The sequence below is a fragment of the Phyllobates terribilis genome, unplaced genomic scaffold (assembly GCF_046119375.1).
Source record: "Phyllobates terribilis strain yellow unplaced genomic scaffold, ASM4611937v1 Scaffold_416__1_contigs__length_1633014, whole genome shotgun sequence".
NCBI classification, from domain to species: Eukaryota; Metazoa; Chordata; class Amphibia; order Anura; family Dendrobatidae; genus Phyllobates; species Phyllobates terribilis.
In genome coordinates this window covers 682,887-702,713 of record NW_027363176.1, presented here as the reverse complement: position 1 = coordinate 702,713, position 19,827 = coordinate 682,887, and the positions used below count along the sequence as shown (strand labels likewise).

At 47.5% G+C, this 19,827-nt stretch overlaps 9 non-coding genes and 2 pseudogenes across 9 annotated transcripts; all 11 read left to right on the top strand.

Annotated features, from left to right (window-relative positions):
* Positions 1-296: 296 nt before the first annotated feature.
* On the top strand, positions 297-487 carry LOC141227539 (U2 spliceosomal RNA). The gene has a single exon (XR_012294530.1). It is a non-coding gene; the product is annotated as a U2 spliceosomal RNA (small nuclear RNA).
* Positions 488-1,602: 1,115 nt separating this feature from the next.
* Positions 1,603-1,793, top strand: LOC141227005 (U2 spliceosomal RNA). The gene has a single exon (XR_012294118.1). It is a non-coding gene; the product is annotated as a U2 spliceosomal RNA (small nuclear RNA).
* A 1,115-nt stretch (positions 1,794-2,908) lies between these two features.
* Positions 2,909-3,099, top strand: LOC141227538 (U2 spliceosomal RNA). The gene has a single exon (XR_012294529.1). It is a non-coding gene; the product is annotated as a U2 spliceosomal RNA (small nuclear RNA).
* A 1,115-nt stretch (positions 3,100-4,214) lies between these two features.
* LOC141227536 (U2 spliceosomal RNA) lies at positions 4,215-4,405 on the top strand. The gene has a single exon (XR_012294527.1). It is a non-coding gene; the product is annotated as a U2 spliceosomal RNA (small nuclear RNA).
* A 1,115-nt stretch (positions 4,406-5,520) lies between these two features.
* LOC141227535 (U2 spliceosomal RNA) lies at positions 5,521-5,711 on the top strand. The gene has a single exon (XR_012294526.1). It is a non-coding gene; the product is annotated as a U2 spliceosomal RNA (small nuclear RNA).
* A 2,493-nt stretch (positions 5,712-8,204) lies between these two features.
* On the top strand, positions 8,205-8,376 carry LOC141227270 (U2 spliceosomal RNA; annotated as a pseudogene).
* Positions 8,377-9,491: 1,115 nt separating this feature from the next.
* On the top strand, positions 9,492-9,682 carry LOC141227534 (U2 spliceosomal RNA). Its single transcript, XR_012294525.1, has one exon. It is a non-coding gene; the product is annotated as a U2 spliceosomal RNA (small nuclear RNA).
* A 1,115-nt stretch (positions 9,683-10,797) lies between these two features.
* On the top strand, positions 10,798-10,887 carry LOC141227299 (U2 spliceosomal RNA; annotated as a pseudogene).
* Positions 10,888-16,439: 5,552 nt separating this feature from the next.
* LOC141227136 (U2 spliceosomal RNA) lies at positions 16,440-16,634 on the top strand. Its single transcript, XR_012294242.1, has one exon. It is a non-coding gene; the product is annotated as a U2 spliceosomal RNA (small nuclear RNA).
* A 1,115-nt stretch (positions 16,635-17,749) lies between these two features.
* LOC141227533 (U2 spliceosomal RNA) lies at positions 17,750-17,940 on the top strand. The gene has a single exon (XR_012294524.1). It is a non-coding gene; the product is annotated as a U2 spliceosomal RNA (small nuclear RNA).
* Positions 17,941-19,055: 1,115 nt separating this feature from the next.
* LOC141227532 (U2 spliceosomal RNA) lies at positions 19,056-19,246 on the top strand. The gene has a single exon (XR_012294523.1). It is a non-coding gene; the product is annotated as a U2 spliceosomal RNA (small nuclear RNA).
* The last annotated feature ends 581 nt before the right edge of the window (positions 19,247-19,827 follow it).

Genomic DNA, 19,827 nt, shown 5'->3' with positions numbered 1-19,827 from the left:
TAAGGGTAGACAGCTGCTCGTTCCACCCCACCCCCCCGCCTTAATTGGTTCTCCTCCCTTCCAACGGTGTTGAGGCGGGTGGGAACAGCAGGGGGTGAAGGTGCTGTGTTTAAAGAGGTGGAGTTATGCAGATCTAAAACGCGTGGATTGCAGCAGCAGCAAGCCGAAAAGTGCAGGCATGTAAGGGATCTAGAGGTTGACAACATGTCTTCTTAACGGGAGTCCAGGAGCTCATCTCCACAAATGGACTTTTCAGGATCCTTGGGTGGCTCCGTAGTTTGAAACCAATTCTGGTTATCGCTTCTCGGCCTTTTGGCTAAGATCAAGTGTAGTATCTGTTCTTATCAGTTTAATATCTGATACGTCCCCTATCTGGGGACCATATATTAAATGGATTTTTAGAACAGGGAGATGGAAAAAGAGCTTGCTCTGTCCACTCCACGCATTGACCTGGTATTGCAGTATCTCCAGGACCGGTGCACCCCTTCTTTAATGCAGTTTCTAAAATCAGAAAGAATTGAATTCAATGTTTTTTGTTCATTTTGCTTGTTTGTCGGATTTTGGGATGGACTCTTTGGCTTTGCTTTTCTTCTCCTCATTGGATTTTTCATGTTCAAAGTTGCAGAAGCCAGATTACAAGCTCATTTTGGTTCAACTTCAGCAACTGTGCATTGCATTGCCATGTAATGTGATGCAATGCTATCTTTCTAGCTCTCCCTTTTTACTTCCTTTTGGATAAACAGACATATTAGGCAAGCATTTTGGAGCTTTCACCTAAATAACTACAGGTGGTGAGATAAGCTGCACAATATAATTGACCTTTCAGTATATTGTTGCACACACACCATCTATTTAGCAAATGCCCTTGTTATCAACAGCAGCCTTTTAAACTCACCTGAGCTAACAGGTATGTGCGCTGGTTACTCTGCTGCGCTTAAAATTTCTTTTTTGGTTTGCTACAATGCCTTTTCTGAAACGTTGTCTCCTTCTGCTGGAACACTGACTTCTTTCATTTAATGCCTGCAGACTATAAAAGAGAACCCAACCCAAAAAGTTTGTTTGATTAGTCTGTGGCATTCTGTTAAACTGTTGCTTATGGCGGTCTCTGTGAGCTTCTCAGCGACATTCAGCCAGCCAGGTATCCTGCCTGCAGTAGATGGAATGTGGCAATGGAACGCTGGCTGCGCGTGTCATAATAGGCTCTGAGCCTTTATATACCTGTGCACAGCAGCAGCCACCTTCAGTCTGCTGCTGGACAGCCAGCAGCAGCAGCAGCAGGAGAGGTATGTAATCAGGAGCCCTCCTGCTAAGGGTAGACAGCTGCTCGTTCCACCCCACCCCCCGCCTTAATTGGTTCTCCTCCCTTCCAACGGTGTTGAGGCGGGTGGGAACAGCAGGGGGTGAAGGTGCTGTGTTTAAAGAGGTGGAGTTATGCAGATCTAAAACGCGTGGATTGCAGCAGCAGCAAGCCGAAAAGTGCAGGCATGTAAGGGATCTAGAGGTTGACAACATGTCTTCTTAACGGGAGTCCAGGAGCTCATGTCCACAAATGGACTTTTCAGGATCCTTGGGTGGCTCCGTAGTTTGAAACCAATTCTGGTTATCGCTTCTCGGCCTTTTGGCTATGATCAAGTGTAGTATCTGTTCTTATCAGTTTAATATCTGATACGTCCCCTATCTGGGGACCATATATTAAATGGATTTTTAGAACAGGGAGATGGAAAAAGAGCTTGCTCTGTCCACTCCACGCATTGACCTGGTATTGCAGTATCTCCAGGACCGGTGCACCCCTTCTTTAATGCAGTTTCTAAAATCAGAAAGAATTGAATTCAATGTTTTTTGTTCATTTTGCTTGTTTGTCGGATTTTGGGATGGACTCTTTGGCTTTGCTTTTCTTCTCCTCATTGGATTTTTCATGTTCAAAGTTGCAGAAGCCAGATTACAAGCTCATTTTGGTTCAACTTCAGCAACTGTGCATTGCATTGCCATGTAATGTGATGCAATGCTATCTTTCTAGCTCTCCCTTTTTACTTCCTTTTGGATAAACAGACATATTAGGCAAGCATTTTGGAGCTTTCACCTAAATAACTACAGGTGGTGAGATAAGCTGCACAATATAATTGACCTTTCAGTATATTGTTGTACACACACCATCTATTTAGCAAATGCCCTTGTTATCAACAGCAGCCTTTTAAACTCACCTGAGCTAACAGGTATGTGCGCTGGTTACTCTGCTGCGCTTAAAATTTCTTTTTTGGTTTGCTACAATGCCTTTTCTGAAACGTTGTCTCCTTCTGCTGGAACACTGACTTCTTTCATTTAATGCCTGCAGACTATAAAAGAGAACCCAACCCAAAAAGTTTGGTTGATTAGTCTGTGGCATTCTGTTAAACTGTTGCTTATGGCGGTCTCTGTGAGCTTCTCAGCGACATTCAGCCAGCCAGGTATCCTGCCTGCAGTAGATGGAATGTGGCAATGGAACGCTGGCTGCGCGTGTCATAATAGGCTCTGAGCCTTTATATACCTGTGCACAGCAGCAGCCACCTTCAGTCTGCTGCTGGACAGCCAGCAGCAGCAGCAGCAGGAGAGGTATGTAATCAGGAGCCCTCCTGCTAAGGGTAGACAGCTGCTCGTTCCACCCCACCCCCCGCCTTAATTGGTTCTCCTCCCTTCCAACGGTGTTGAGGCGGGTGGGAACAGCAGGGGGTGAAGGTGCTGTGTTTAAAGAGGTGGAGTTATGCAGATCTAAAACGCGTGGATTGCAGCAGCAGCAAGCCGAAAAGTGCAGGCATGTAAGGGATCTAGAGGTTGACAACATGTCTTCTTAACGGGAGTCCAGGAGCTCATCTCCACAAATGGACTTTTCAGGATCCTTGGGTGGCTCCGTAGTTTGAAACCAATTCTGGTTATCGCTTCTCGGCCTTTTGGCTAAGATCAAGTGTAGTATCTGTTCTTATCAGTTTAATATCTGATACGTCCCCTATCTGGGGACCATATATTAAATGGATTTTTAGAACAGGGAGATGGAAAAAGAGCTTGCTCTGTCCACTCCACGCATTGACCTGGTATTGCAGTATCTCCAGGACCGGTGCACCCCTTCTTTAATGCAGTTTCTAAAATCAGAAAGAATTGAATTCAATGTTTTTTGTTCATTTTGCTTGTTTGTCGGATTTTGGGATGGACTCTTTGGCTTTGCTTTTCTTCTCCTCATTGGATTTTTCATGTTCAAAGTTGCAGAAGCCAGATTACAAGCTCATTTTGGTTCAACTTCAGCAACTGTGCATTGCATTGCCATGTAATGTGATGCAATGCTATCTTTCTAGCTCTCCCTTTTTACTTCCTTTTGGATAAACAGACATATTAGGCAAGCATTTTGGAGCTTTCACCTAAATAACTACAGGTGGTGAGATAAGCTGCACAATATAATTGACCTTTCAGTATATTGTTGCACACACACCATCTATTTAGCAAATGCCCTTGTTATCAACAGCAGCCTTTTAAACTCACCTGAGCTAACAGGTATGTGCGCTGGTTACTCTGCTGCGCTTAAAATTTCTTTTTTGGTTTGCTACAATGCCTTTTCTGAAACGTTGTCTCCTTCTGCTGGAACACTGACTTCTTTCATTTAATGCCTGCAGACTATAAAAGAGAACCCAACCCAAAAAGTTTGGTTGATTAGTCTGTGGCATTCTGTTAAACTGTTGCTTATGGCGGTCTCTGTGAGCTTCTCAGCGACATTCAGCCAGCCAGGTATCCTGCCTGCAGTAGATGGAATGTGGCAATGGAACGCTGGCTGCGCGTGTCATAATAGGCTCTGAGCCTTTATATACCTGTGCACAGCAGCAGCCACCTTCAGTCTGCTGCTGAACAGCCAGCAGCAGCAGCAGCAGGAGAGGTATGTAATCAGGAGCCCTCCTGCTAAGGGTAGACAGCTGCTCGTTCCACCCCACCCCCCGCCTTAATTGGTTCTCCTCCCTTCCAACGGTGTTGAGGCGGGTGGGAACAGCAGGGGGTGAAGGTGCTGTGTTTAAAGAGGTGGAGTTATGCAGATCTAAAACGCGTGGATTGCAGCAGCAGCAAGCCGAAAAGTGCAGGCATGTAAGGGATCTAGAGGTTGACAACATGTCTTCTTAACGGGAGTCCAGGAGCTCATCTCCACAAATGGACTTTTCAGGATCCTTGGGTGGCTCCGTAGTTTGAAACCAATTCTGGTTATCGCTTCTCGGCCTTTTGGCTAAGATCAAGTGTAGTATCTGTTCTTATCAGTTTAATATCTGATACGTCCCCTATCTGGGGACCATATATTAAATGGATTTTTAGAACAGGGAGATGGAAAAAGAGCTTGCTCTGTCCACTCCACGCATTGACCTGGTATTGCAGTATCTCCAGGACCGGTGCACCCCTTCTTTAATGCAGTTTCTAAAATCAGAAAGAATTGAATTCAATGTTTTTTGTTCATTTTGCTTGTTTGTCGGATTTTGGGATGGACTCTTTGGCTTTGCTTTTCTTCTCCTCATTGGATTTTTCATGTTCAAAGTTGCAGAAGCCAGATTACAAGCTCATTTTGGTTCAACTTCAGCAACTGTGCATTGCATTGCCATGTAATGTGATGCAATGCTATCTTTCTAGCTCTCCCTTTTTACTTCCTTTTGGATAAACAGACATATTAGGCAAGCATTTTGGAGCTTTCACCTAAATAACTACAGGTGGTGAGATAAGCTGCACAATATAATTGACCTTTCAGTATATTGTTGCACACACACCATCTATTTAGCAAATGCCCTTGTTATCAACAGCAGCCTTTTAAACTCACCTGAGCTAACAGGTATGTGCGCTGGTTACTCTGCTGCGCTTAAAATTTCTTTTTTGGTTTGCTACAATGCCTTTTCTGAAACGTTGTCTCCTTCTGCTGGAACACTGACTTCTTTCATTTAATGCCTGCAGACTATAAAAGAGAACCCAACCCAAAAAGTTTGGTTGATTAGTCTGTGGCATTCTGTTAAACTGTTGCTTATGGCGGTCTCTGTGAGCTTCTCAGCGACATTCAGCCAGCCAGGTATCCTGCCTGCAGTAGATGGAATGTGGCAATGGAACGCTGGCTGCGCGTGTCATAATAGGCTCTGAGCCTTTATATACCTGTGCACAGCAGCAGCCACCTTCAGTCTGCTGCTGGACAGCCAGCAGCAGCAGCAGCAGGAGAGGTATGTAATCAGGAGCCCTCCTGCTAAGGGTAGACAGCTGCTCGTTCCACCCCACTCCCCGCCTTAATTGGTTCTCCTCCCTTCCAACGGTGTTGAGGCGGGTTGGAACAGCAGGGGGTGAAGGTGCTGTGTTTAAAGAGGTGGAGTTATGCAGATCTAAAACGCGTGGATTGCAGCAGCAGCAAGCCGAAAAGTGCAGGCATGTAAGGGATCTAGAGGTTGACAACATGTCTTCTTAACGGGAGTCCAGGAGCTCATCTCCACAAATGGACTTTTCGGGATCCTTGGGTGGCTCCGTAGTTTGAAACCAATTCTGGTTATCGCTTCTCGGCCTTTTGGCTAAGATCAAGTGTAGTATCTGTTCTTATCAGTTTAATATCTGATACGTCCCCTATCTGGGGACCATATATTAAATGGATTTTTAGAACAGGGAGATGGAAAAAGAGCTTGCTCTGTCCACTCCACGCATTGACCTGGTATTGCAGTATCTCCAGGACCGGTGCACCCCTTCTTTAATGCAGTTTCTAAAATCAGAAAGAATTGAATTCAATGTTTTTTGTTCATTTTGCTTGTTTGTCGGATTTTGGGATGGACTCTTTGGCTTTGCTTTTCTTCTCCTCATTGGATTTTTCATGTTCAAAGTTGCAGAAGCCAGATTACAAGCTCATTTTGGTTCAACTTCAGCAACTGTGCATTGCATTGCCATGTAATGTGATGCAATGCTATCTTTCTAGCTCTCCCTTTTTACTTCCTTTTGGATAAACAGACATATTAGGCAAGCATTTTGGAGTTTTCACCTAAATAACTACAGGTGGTGAGATAAGCTGCACAATATAATTGACCTTTCAGTATATTGTTGCACACACACCATCTATTTAGCAAATGCCCTTGTTATCAACAGCAGCCTTTTAAACTCACCTGAGCTAACAGGTATGTGCGCTGGTTACTCTGCTGCGCTTAAAATTTCTTTTTTGGTTTGCTACAATGCCTTTTCTGAAACGTTGTCTCCTTCTGCTGGAACACTGACTTCTTTCATTTAATGCCTGCAGACTATAAAAGAGAACCCAACCCAAAAAGTTTGGTTGATTAGTCTGTGGCATTCTGTTAAACTGTTGCTTATGGCGGTCTCTGTGAGCTTCTCAGCGACATTCAGCCAGCCAGGTATCCTGCCTGCAGTAGATGGAATGTGGCAATGGAACGCTGGCTGCGCGTGTCATAATAGGCTCTGAGCCTTTATATACCTGTGCACAGCAGCAGCCACCTTCAGTCTGCTGCTGGACAGCCAGCAGCAGCAGCAGCAGCAGGAGAGGTATGTAATCAGGAGCCCTCCTGCTAAGGGTAGACAGCTGCTCGTTCCACCCCACCCCCCGCCTTAATTGGTTCTCCTCCCTTCCAACGGTGTTGAGGCGGGTGGGAACAGCAGGGGGTGAAGGTGCTGTGTTTAAAGAGGTGGAGTTATGCAGATCTAAAACGCGTGGATTGCAGCAGCAGCAAGCCGAAAAGTGCAGGCATGTAAGGGATCTAGAGGTTGACAACATGTCTTCTTAACGGGAGTCCAGGAGCTCATCTCCACAAATGGACTTTTCAGGATCCTTGGGTGGCTCCGTAGTTTGAAACCAATTCTGGTTATCGCTTCTCGGCCTTTTGGCTAAGATCAAGTGCAGTGATCTAGCGGTTGCTGCCTTGGTCTTGACTGGGAGGTGCTTGGGGTACCCGGCTCCTTGGCCTGGGGGGATCGCTACACTCATCGGTGGAGCTAAACCCCCCTGCTGCTATTAGGGAGTCGGATTAGTCCCTGGGCAACGAGAGGCGATCACCTTGTCACCACACATAGCTGTGGGGGGCAACTGTCGCCACACATAGCTGTGGTGGCAACATTTGGAGGATTAAAAGGAAAAACCGAAGGAAAACGGATTGTTGAGATGGAGTTTTGGAAAAAGAAGAGATGCTTACGTTTTTTTGTGAAACGGGAGACGGAAGAAACTTTTTTGGAAGAAAAATGGATTCTGGAAATTTTGAGGAAACATGAAGTTTTGGAGAAGGATATCTACTGTATGCAAGAAATAAAGCAAGGTAAAGTTTGTGATGTGACTCTAGTTTCTGAGGAAAAGTGCATTCATTTTTTCAAATGCTGGAGTGAAGAGGATTCTGGGATAATTGGAGTAAGTGCATCATTCATGGGGAAACCGAAGAGTGTGATAATTTACATGGACAATCCGTTTGTGGAAATAGAGGAGATAATGGTTTTTTTGGAATCTAAATGTAAGATGGTAAAGTTTCAGAAATTATACAGGAACAAAGTTGGTATTTGGAACGGAAAGAGACGTTTTTTGGTGTGGACAACAGGAGAAGAAAATTTGCATAATGGGAGGATTATGGTAAACGGGAGTTCTGGGTATTGTTACATGGAAAGCAGCAAAGGAACTTTTGAAAAGAACTTTGGAGGACAAAAGGAAGATATTGGTGATAAAATGAAGAAGGAAGTTGATGCGATAATTATAGAGGAGAATAAGCAGGGAAAAGAAGTTGAAAGTTTAAAGGTGAAGAAAAAGGTAACGGTACAGGAAAATTGTGGATCAAGGAAAGTATCTGGTGAAAAGAAAGAAGTAAAAGAGGAAAAGGGTAAAGTTTTGGAGAAGGTGGTGACTTTCAGAGATGATGAGGAAGAGTATGATTGGGAACAGATGCGGTTAGAGCATGAGGAGGAAGAAAAGAAGTTAAGGGGTTTTGTTGGGAGGAAAGTAAAAGGGAAAAAGGGGATATTTAGTTTGGGAAACCGGGTGAAGTAATGTCAGTTGTGATTTGTTTGGAAACTGTTGAAACTGTAAAGGAATTGTTATGTTTAACTTTATATATATTAATTCAAATGAAAAAATATAAATATAATATCTAAACACGATGATGGAACTAAAATCTTGAGTTTAGTGATATATGATTTAAGATTATAAAACTTAATTTCTGAGTGTTTGGAAAAAGAAAAAAAAAAAAAAAAAAAAAAAAAACAAAACAAAAAAAAAAAAAATCTGTTCTTATCAGTTTAATATCTGATACGTCCCCTATCTGGGGACCATATATTAAATGGATTTTTAGAACAGGGAGATGGAAAAAGAGCTTGCTCTGTCCACTCCACGCATTGACCTGGTATTGCAGTATCTCCAGGACCGGTGCACCCCTTCTTTAATGCAGTTTCTAAAATCAGAAAGAATTGAATTCAATGTTTTTTGTTCATTTTGCTTGTTTGTCGGATTTTGGGATGGACTCTTTGGCTTTGCTTTTCTTCTCCTCATTGGATTTTTCATGTTCAAAGTTGCAGAAGCCAGATTACAAGCTCATTTTGGTTCAACTTCAGCAACTGTGCATTGCATTGCCATGTAATGTGATGCAATGCTATCTTTCTAGCTCTCCCTTTTTACTTCCTTTTGGATAAACAGACATATTAGGCAAGCATTTTGGAGCTTTCACCTAAATAACTACAGGTGGTGAGATAAGCTGCACAATATAATTGACCTTTCAGTATATTGTTGCACACACACCATCTATTTAGCAAATGCCCTTGTTATCAACAGCAGCCTTTTAAACTCACCTGAGCTAACAGGTATGTGCGCTGGTTACTCTGCTGCGCTTAAAATTTCTTTTTTGGTTTGCTACAATGCCTTTTCTGAAACGTTGTCTCCTTCTGCTGGAACACTGACTTCTTTCATTTAATGCCTGCAGACTATAAAAGAGAACCCAACCCAAAAAGTTTGGTTGATTAGTCTGTGGCATTCTGTTAAACTGTTGCTTATGGCGGTCTCTGTGAGCTTCTCAGCGACATTCAGCCAGCCAGGTATCCTGCCTGCAGTAGATGGAATGTGGCAATGGAACGCTGGCTGCGCGTGTCATAATAGGCTCTGAGCCTTTATATACCTGTGCACAGCAGCAGCCACCTTCAGTCTGCTGCTGGACAGCCAGCAGCAGCAGCAGCAGGAGAGGTATGTAATCAGGAGCCCTCCTGCTAAGGGTAGACAGCTGCTCGTTCCACCCCACCCCCCGCCTTAATTGGTTCTCCTCCCTTCCAACGGTGTTGAGGCGGGTGGGAACAGCAGGGGGTGAAGGTGCTGTGTTTAAAGAGGTGGAGTTATGCAGATCTAAAACGCGTGGATTGCAGCAGCAGCAAGCCGAAAAGTGCAGGCATGTAAGGGATCTAGAGGTTGACAGCATGTCTTCTTAACGGGAGTCCAGGAGCTCATCTCCACAAATGGACTTTTCAGGATCCTTGGGTGGCTCCGTAGTTTGAAACCAATTCTGGTTATCGCTTCTCGGCCTTTTGGCTAAGATCAAGTGTAGTATCTGTTCTTATCAGTTTAATATCTGATACGTCCCCTATCTGGGGACCATATATTAAATGGATTTTTAGAACAGGGAGATGGAAAAAGAGCTTGCTCTGTCCACTCCACGCATTGACCTGGTATTGCAGTATCTCCAGGACCGGTGCACCCCTTCTTTAATGCAGTTTCTAAAATCAGAAAGAATTGAATTCAATGTTTTTTGTTCATTTTGCTTGTTTGTCGGATTTTGGGATGGACTCTTTGGCTTTGCTTTTCTTCTCCTCATTGGATTTTTCATGTTCAAAGTTGCAGAAGCCAGATTACAAGCTCATTTTGGTTCAACTTCAGCAACTGTGCATTGCATTGCCATGTAATGTGATGCAATGCTATCTTTCTAGCTCTCCCTTTTTACTTCCTTTTGGATAAACAGACATATTAGGCAAGCATTTTGGAGCTTTCACCTAAATAACTACAGGTGGTGAGATAAGCTGCACAATATAATTGACCTTTCAGTATATTGTTGCACACACACCATCTATTTAGCAAATGCCCTTGTTATCAACAGCAGCCTTTTAAACTCACCTGAGCTAACAGGTATGTGCGCTGGTTACTCTGCTGCGCTTAAAATTTCTTTTTTGGTTTGCTACAATGCCTTTTCTGAAACGTTGTCTCCTTCTGCTGGAACACTGACTTCTTTCATTTAATGCCTGCAGACTATAAAAGAGAACCCAACCCAAAAAGTTTGGTTGATTAGTCTGTGGCATTCTGTTAAACTGTTGCTTATGGCGGTCTCTGTGAGCTTCTCAGCGACATTCAGCCAGCCAGGTATCCTGCCTGCAGTAGATGGAATGTGGCAATGGAACGCTGGCTGCGCGTGTCATAATAGGCTCTGAGCCTTTATATACCTGTGCACAGCAGCAGCCACCTTCAGTCTGCTGCTGGACAGCCAGCAGCAGCAGCAGCAGGAGAGGTATGTAATCAGGAGCCCTCCTGCTAAGGGTAGACAGCTGCTCGTTCCACCCCACCCCCCGCCTTAATTGGTTCTCCTCCCTTCCAACGGTGTTGAGGCGGGTGGGAACAGCAGGGGGTGAAGGTGCTGTGTTTAAAGAGGTGGAGTTATGCAGATCTAAAACGCGTGGATTGCAGCAGCAGCAAGCCGAAAAGTGCAGGCATGTAAGGGATCTAGAGGTTGACAACATGTCTTCTTAACGGGAGTCCAGGAGCTCATCTCCACAAATGGACTTTTCAGGATCCTTGGGTGGCTCCGTAGTTTGAAACCAATTCTGGTTATCGCTTCTCGGCCTTTTGGCTAAGATCAAGTGTAGTATCTGTTCTTTTAAGAACACAAGAGCTGCGATCTACACTTGACGAGAGCGATCGAACTCGGAAGGAGAAGAGCTTCGGAGCCCAGCTGACATCGGAGAAGGAAGGCGGATATCGGTGGGAGGAAGAAGCTCTAAAGAATCCAGAAGAAGACGAAGACTCGGAGAAGAATCGGGCTGTCCTGTGGAATCTTCGAGGAAGAAAATCATCGAGACAAAGACCTTTCGGGGAATTTGTCCAGAACACGACGGGAGAAGAATCTGCATAGCTCCACCCATTCCGGGAAGAGTTCCAGATCCAGCTCCAAGAAGTAACTGCAGGAGGAAAGCCATGGCAAGCGCTGCGAGGAAGGCCGAAAAGAAGAGCCTGGAGCAGGGGACAGCCAGGAGGGCCCAGCCAGGAGCCGATTCTGACCCCAAGGACTCTGCCTCCACGACTGGCCAGCAGAAGGGACCCCAGAAGCCCCGCCACGAAGCTCCAGCCCTGGAGCCATGGATGCGGCAGACGGTGGCCCTGAAGCTGAAGGAAGTGGATGGGAGGGTGCCGGACATGTCCTCGGACGTGTTCTGCCAGAAGATGCTGCTGGATCGAGGCTTCTCCAGGTCGGACACCCTCAGCATCCAGACCTTCTTGACGGGGATCTTCTTCGTCACCTTCGCCACTGTGAACACCTGCAGGAGGTTCTGGGAAATGGTAAGCGCAAAAGGACCGGATATTTCTTTCTCTGCCTTTACAGGTAGCTGCCCTATCCAGAGGGACGAAAGGAGGATCACGGTCTCCATGCGCAACCCGCACACCCCAGGCCAAGACATCTGTACCTTCCTGAGACGCTTCTGTTTGGTTGTGAAGGAACCCTCTCACATCCTGAATGGACTCGGCTTCTGGACAGGTAAGTGGTCGGTGACCGTTAGACTTCACAGGGACCTGGCGTACTCAGACGGACTTCGGCACCTGCCCCCGACATCCTCCCTGGGCAACTCCTACGGCCTCATCTATTACCCGGACATGCCGCGGAACTGCAGGAGATGCGGCAAGAACGGCCACGAGATGAAGGACTGCAAGGAGGATGCCTGCAGGATTTGTCGAGTGACGGGACACAGCTCGAAGGACTGCCCGAAGAAGACATCCTGCAACCTGTGTGGGCTGGCGGCTCATCTGTACAAGGATTGCCCCAAGCGTGAGAGATCCTGGGCATCGGTGGTTGCGACGACCCCAGCTACGGAGGACAAGGCCCCGACGACCAGGCCTGTGAAGGTCAAGGACGCGACGACCAAGGCCCCAGCGGCCAAGGCCGAGACGACCAAGGCCAAAGCGGTCAAGGAGTCGGTGGCCAAAGCCCCAGCGACGGTCCCAGCAGCTCCGAAGCAGAAGAAAAAGTCAAAGGAGGGTAAGAGTTCTGTCACCCCTCTCTCGATCCCTCCCCCTGCCACCCCCGTCCAATTCCCCCCCATCCCGGCCACCCCTGCTGAGGATTCCACTTTCTCTTCCTCCTTCCCCTACTCCTCAGCAGGTGTCCTTTCCCCTGCCCCGGCAGCCACTCTCCCTCCCCAGACCATGGTAGCGGTGGAATTAACCTTTCCTCCACCCGCCGCTATCTATTCCGAGGAGGATTTTCCCCTTCTTGTCTCCCCAGTTCCAACCCGGGGAAAGAGGAAGGTGGAGGACAGCCCTGCTACTGAATCCTCCAAAAAGAAGATTCTGGATTTCGTAGGCGAAAAGGAGGATACCCTCCCTGAGCCAGAAGAGATGGAGCACATGGTTGAGACCCTGGTGGCCGAGCCAGAAGAGGAGGAACTGGTGGTCGCCGAGATCGAGGCCGCGCTGCTTTACCAGATGGAGGAAGAGGGCCTGCTGGTGATCCCGTCACCAGCAGTCAACACCGACGAGGGACCACCCGACCGGAGTGGTAACTAAGGTGTATTGCCTGCGCTAACTTTTTCTTTTTTCCCTACATGATGGCTAATATTAACTTATTTTCCATTAATGTCAGGAGCATCAAGGACAAGTTCAGACGTCAGACTATTTATGCCTTCCTTACTTCCCAGTTGTGTGATGTTTATATGTTGCAGGAATGTTCCCTTCCCTCCTCTAGGTCCTTCAAACATCTGGCCAGGGAGTGGTCCCACGGTCCATCCTACTGGTCCGGTGGGGGTGACTGCAAGTCTGCGGGGGTCGCAATTCTGATCAGGGGGGGCGCATTCACGCTTGAGTCCGTCCAGGAGCTCATCTGCGGCAGGGCTCTTGTTGTAGATGGCAACTGGGCGGGAGAACCTGTCAGGTTCATCAACGTGTATGCGTCCCCACTGAAGAATGAGCGTTTGGAGCTTTTCCAGACCCTGCGGCTTCAGCTTGCCACCACCAGGACCTTAGTGATGGCCGGGGATTTCAACTGCCCCATCGAGGAGGATGGTCGTAGTTCTGGCACATCTGCCAAGTTGGACATCACGTCCAAGCTGCTCATCGAGATGGTAACCGAGGCCTCTCTTCAGGACGTGGTGGGCTCCATGGGGAGAGGCTCCACGAACTATTCGTGGAGCCGACCCGATGGCTCACTCCGCTCCAGGATTGACTTTGTGTTCACCTCTCGGGCAGTCAGGCAGAGTAGGCACTCGATGGTCTCCTGCTTCTTCTCCGACCACAGAGCCATTCACTTACAAGGTGTCCTCGGCGACGGTTTTCCGTCCGGCCCCGGCTCCTGGAAGCTGAATTGTGCTCTGCTGGCTCAGGATGAAGTCGTGGAGGAGCTGAGAGCAGCCTACGCAATGTGGCAGTCCTACAAGGGTAGCTTCCAAACAGTCTCTGATTGGTGGGAATATGTTAAACTTGAGTTTCGCTGTTTCTTTCAGGCCAAGGGTCGACAACAGGCGTGTGAGAAGAGGAGGGACTTCAGAGGGCTGCAGCGCGAGCTGCGGTCGCTGCAGGACCTTCTTCACTGCGGCTGGGACGTGAGGGAGGAGCTGGAGGAGACCAAGAAGAGCCTGAAAAGGCACTTTGAGGAGGAGTCCAAGCGAATCGTCTTCCGTTCCAAAATGGAGAATCTGGAGAAGGGTGAGAAATGTAACTCATTCTTTTTCAGGAAACTTCATGCCGGTCACACGCCCCTGAACGAGCTGCGAGACGAGAGCGGAAACATGCGACGTGGGAAGGAGGACGTGATGAGGGTCGTCAGCGACTTCTACAGCGAACTCTACTCCCACAAGACTACTGACCCTGACGCTGCTGATAAGTTCCTGTCAGGTATCACTAACCATCTTGATCCTGCAGGCACGGCAGCCTTGGACAAACCTCTCATGGTGGGCGAATTGCTCTCTGCCGCTAAATCCTTTGGGACCGGCAGGACCCCGGGCAGTGATGGTCTTCCAGCGGAGCTCTATGTAGCGCTGGGAGACCTCATCTGTCCGGACCTGTTGGACCTGTACGAGGAGATGGTGGTGGAGGGTAGAATGCCTCCATCTTTGAGGGAAGGAATGGTCACGATCCTGTACAAGCGGAAGGGAGAGAGGTGCGACCTGAGGAATTGGCGTCCCATTACTCTGCTCAACGTGGACTACAAGATCCTGGCCAAGACGATGGCGACACGACTTAAGACGGTCATCGGACGGATCATCCACCCGGACCAGACCTGCGGCATCCCTGGACGTCGCATCGCAGACAGCCTCGCTCTCGTGCGGGACACGGTCGAGTACATCAAGGTCCGCCGCGCACACGCGGCCCTGGTCTCCTTGGATCAGGAGAAGGCCTTCGACCGGGTTTCCCACGAGTTCATGGGCCGAGCTCTGCACCGGTTAGGTTTGGGTAACATGTTTTGTTCGTATGTCCGTCTGATGTATTTTGATATCCACAGCTCGGTGTTGGTGAACGGCTGGAAGACTGACCCCTTCCCTGTCCTCTCTGGGGTCAGACAAGGCTGCCCTCTATCACCTCTTCTTTTTGTTTGTGTTATAGAACTCTTCGCAGAGGCTATCCGGCAGAATGGAGAGATCAGAGGGATCACCGCACCGGGTCCGGGACGACACGAGGTCAAGTGCTCGCTCTACATGGACGACGTCACCGTCTTCTGCGCTGATCGTGGTTCAGTCGACGCCCTCGTCCAGACGTGTGAGAGGTTCAGCCGGGCTTCAGGGGCCAAAGTCAACTGCAGGAAGTCGGAAGCCATGCTCTTCGGGGATTGGCAGCCGGCCTCCTCCGCCCCCTTCCCCTTCAACATTCAACCGGATTTCCTCAAGGTGCTGGGAGTCTGGTTCGGGAAGGAAGGAGCGGCCCTCAAGTCCTGGCAAGAACGCTTGGCCAAGGTGAAGCAACGGATCGGACTCTGGAGCCTCAGACACCTCACTTGTGAGGGTAAGGCACTCGTCCTGCGTAATGAGGTCCTGCCCGTCTTGCAGTACACGGCGCAGGCCTGGCCCCCACACGTCACTGTGTGCAGGGCCATTACCAGGACAGTGTTTCACTTTGTCTGGGGATCCAAGATGGACAGAGTCAGGCGGGCCGTCATGTACAAGGAGCCTCGCAAGGGTGGGAAGGGCGTTCCAGATATCCCCACCCTCCTGCGATCCTCTTTTGTGTGTGATTGTGTCCGCCGGACTTTGCAAGTCAAGAATGGCTCCGCGGGCAGGTCCATGTCTCGCTTCTTCCTGCTTCCTCTTTGGAGGCGACTCAGCTGGGACAAGTGGGACAGCTCCTTCCCCTACAACTGGACGACGCCATGGTTCTACGGAGACGTCGTTCGATTTGTGGGGGAGCATCAACTGGAGGGACTCAAGCCCGACTTGTGGAAGCCCAAAACTATCCACAAGCTAATCAGAGCCAAGGATGACGTGGAGAACATCACAGGACTTCACCAGGACACGCTGGAGACTGTGTGGACAAATGTGTCGTCTGACAGGCTGACCAACGGGCACAAGGACTTGTCGTGGATGGCGATTCAGGGCGGACTGCCCGTCCGGTCATTCATGCATGCCCGGAACCTGTGCAAGACCCGGTACTGCCCAAGGTGCCCCTTCGTGGAGGAAACATCTTTGCACACTTTTTGGGACTGCGGATTTGCACAGCGCCTATTGACTGCACTTGAGGACGACCTGAGGAACTCTGTCCCCAGGGCGAGCCTATCGCACCATTCTGTGCTTTACGGACTCTTCCCTGGGGTTCATACCGTCGGAGCCATCCAGGAGGCTTGGCGCCTTATGAACTGCTTCAAGGATGCCGTTTGGGTCGCCAGGAACCGGCTCATCTTGAGGAGGGAGAGGATGTCCATCCAGGACTGCCGCAGGCTGATCCACAGCCTGCTCAGAGACTATTCCATCATGGACGGTCCGGAGGACGAGGATGAGGACTAAACCCCTCCTCCCCCTCTCCCCTTATGTGTCTTGTCTTTCAATAAAGCTTCGGGCCTGTGATTTTCCCCTCCCCATCCCCTTTTTCCCAATCCCCATCCCTTATCACGGTTCGTCGTACTGTATTGATTGACATGCTTTTTCTTTCAGATTGAGTGTTTTGTGTAGCATAGGGGTGTGATGTGTCTAGTTAGTGCGTCGTATCCTCATGCTATGTAAATATGATGTAGAATTCTGTGAGTACTGGGCTGCGGCACTGTACACTGTCTGTTAACTTATTTTTTGTGCTAATAAAAGATATATTCAATCAAAAAAAATCTGTTCTTATCAGTTTAATATCTGATACGTCCCCTATCTGGGGACCATATATTAAATGGATTTTTAGAACAGGGAGATGGAAAAAGAGCTTGCTCTGTCCACTCCACGCATTGACCTGGTATTGCAGTATCTCCAGGACCGGTGCACCCCTTCTTTAATGCAGTTTCTAAAATCAGAAAGAATTGAATTCAATGTTTTTTGTTCATTTTGCTTGTTTGTCGGATTTTGGGATGGACTCTTTGGCTTTGCTTTTCTTCTCCTCATTGGATTTTTCATGTTCAAAGTTGCAGAAGCCAGATTACAAGCTCATTTTGGTTCAACTTCAGCAACTGTGCATTGCATTGCCATGTAATGTGATGCAATGCTATCTTTCTAGCTCTCCCTTTTTACTTCCTTTTGGATAAACAGACATATTAGGCAAGCATTTTGGAGCTTTCACCTAAATAACTACAGGTGGTGAGATAAGCTGCACAATATAATTGACCTTTCAGTATATTGTTGCACACACACCATCTATTTAGCAAATGCCCTTGTTATCAACAGCAGCCTTTTAAACTCACCTGAGCTAACAGGTATGTGCGCTGGTTACTCTGCTGCGCTTAAAATTTCTTTTTTGGTTTGCTACAATGCCTTTTCTGAAACGTTGTCTCCTTCTGCTGGAACACTGACTTCTTTCATTTAATGCCTGCAGACTATAAAAGAGAACCCAACCCAAAAAGTTTGGTTGATTAGTCTGTGGCATTCTGTTAAACTGTTGCTTATGGCGGTCTCTGTGAGCTTCTCAGCGACATTCAGCCAGCCAGGTATCCTGCCTGCAGTAGATGGAATGTGGCAATGGAACGCTGGCTGCGCGTGTCATAATAGGCTCTGAGCCTTTATATACCTGTGCACAGCAGCAGCCACCTTCAGTCTGCTGCTGGACAGCCAGCAGCAGCAGCAGCAGGAGAGGTATGTAATCAGGAGCCCTCCTGCTAAGGGTAGACAGCTGCTCGTTCCACCCCACCCCCCGCCTTAATTGGTTCTCCTCCCTTCCAACGGTGTTGAGGCGGGTGGGAACAGCAGGGGGTGAAGGTGCTGTGTTTAAAGAGGTGGAGTTATGCAGATCTAAAACGCGTGGATTGCAGCAGCAGCAAGCCGAAAAGTGCAGGCATGTAAGGGATCTAGAGGTTGACAACATGTCTTCTTAACGGGAGTCCAGGAGCTCATCTCCACAAATGGACTTTTCAGGATCCTTGGGTGGCTCCGTAGTTTGAAACCAATTCTGGTTATCGCTTCTCGGCCTTTTGGCTAAGATCAAGTGTAGTATCTGTTCTTATCAGTTTAATATCTGATACGTCCCCTATCTGGGGACCATATATTAAATGGATTTTTAGAACAGGGAGATGGAAAAAGAGCTTGCTCTGTCCACTCCACGCATTGACCTGGTATTGCAGTATCTCCAGGACCGGTGCACCCCTTCTTTAATGCAGTTTCTAAAATCAGAAAGAATTGAATTCAATGTTTTTTGTTCATTTTGCTTGTTTGTCGGATTTTGGGATGGACTCTTTGGCTTTGCTTTTCTTCTCCTCATTGGATTTTTCATGTTCAAAGTTGCAGAAGCCAGATTACAAGCTCATTTTGGTTCAACTTCAGCAACTGTGCATTGCATTGCCATGTAATGTGATGCAATGCTATCTTTCTAGCTCTCCCTTTTTACTTCCTTTTGGATAAACAGACATATTAGGCAAGCATTTTGGAGCTTTCACCTAAATAACTACAGGTGGTGAGATAAGCTGCACAATATAATTGACCTTTCAGTATATTGTTGCACACACACCATCTATTTAGCAAATGCCCTTGTTATCAACAGCAGCCTTTTAAACTCACCTGAGCTAACAGGTATGTGCGCTGGTTACTCTGCTGCGCTTAAAATTTCTTTTTTGGTTTGCTACAATGCCTTTTCTGAAACGTTGTCTCCTTCTGCTGGAACACTGACTTCTTTCATTTAATGCCTGCAGACTATAAAAGAGAACCCAACCCAAAAAGTTTGGTTGATTAGTCTGTGGCATTCTGTTAAACTGTTGCTTATGGCGGTCTCTGTGAGCTTCTCAGCGACATTCAGCCAGCCAGGTATCCTGCCTGCAGTAGATGGAATGTGGCAATGGAACGCTGGCTGCGCGTGTCATAATAGGCTCTGAGCCTTTATATACCTGTGCACAGCAGCAGCCACCTTCAGTCTGCTGCTGGACAGCCAGCAGCAGCAGCAGCAGGAGAGGTATGTAATCAGGAGCCCTCCTGCTAAGGGTAGACAGCTGCTCGTTCCACCCCACCCCCCGCCTTAATTGGTTCTCCTCCCTTCCAACGGTGTTGAGGCGGGTGGGAACAGCAGGGGGTGAAGGTGCTGTGTTTAAAGAGGTGGAGTTATGCAGATCTAAAACGCGTGGATTGCAGCAGCAGCAAGCCGAAAAGTGCAGGCATGTAAGGGATCTAGAGGTTGACAACATGTCTTCTTAACGGGAGTCCAGGAGCTCATCTCCACAAATGGACTTTTCAGGATCCTTGGGTGGCTCCGTAGTTTGAAACCAATTCTGGTTATCGCTTCTCGGCCTTTTGGCTAAGATCAAGTGTAGTATCTGTTCTTATCAGTTTAATATCTGATACGTCCCCTATCTGGGGACCATATATTAAATGGATTTTTAGAACAGGGAGATGGAAAAAGAGCTTGCTCTGTCCACTCCACGCATTGACCTGGTATTGCAGTATCTCCAGGACCGGTGCACCCCTTCTTTAATGCAGTTTCTAAAATCAGAAAGAATTGAATTCAATGTTTTTTGTTCATTTTGCTTGTTTGTCGGATTTTGGGATGGACTCTTTGGCTTTGCTTTTCTTCTCCTCATTGGATTTTTCATGTTCAAAGTTGCAGAAGCCAGATTACAAGCTCATTTTGGTTCAACTTCAGCAACTGTGCATTGCATTGCCATGTAATGTGATGCAATGCTATCTTTCTAGCTCTCCCTTTTTACTTCCTTTTGGATAAACAGACATATTAGGCAAGCATTTTGGAGCTTTCACCTAAATAACTACAGGTGGTGAGATAAGCTGCACAATATAATTGACCTTTCAGTATATTGTTGCACACACACCATCTATTTAGCAAATGCCCTTGTTATCAACAGCAGCCTTTTAAACTCACCTGAGCTAACAGGTATGTGCGCTGGTTACTCTGCTGCGCTTAAAATTTCTTTTTTGGTTTGCTACAATGCCTTTTCTGAAACGTTGTCTCCTTCTGCTGGAACACTGACTTCTTTCATTTAATGCCTGCAGACTATAAAAGAGAACCCAACCCAAAAAGTTTGGTTGATTAGT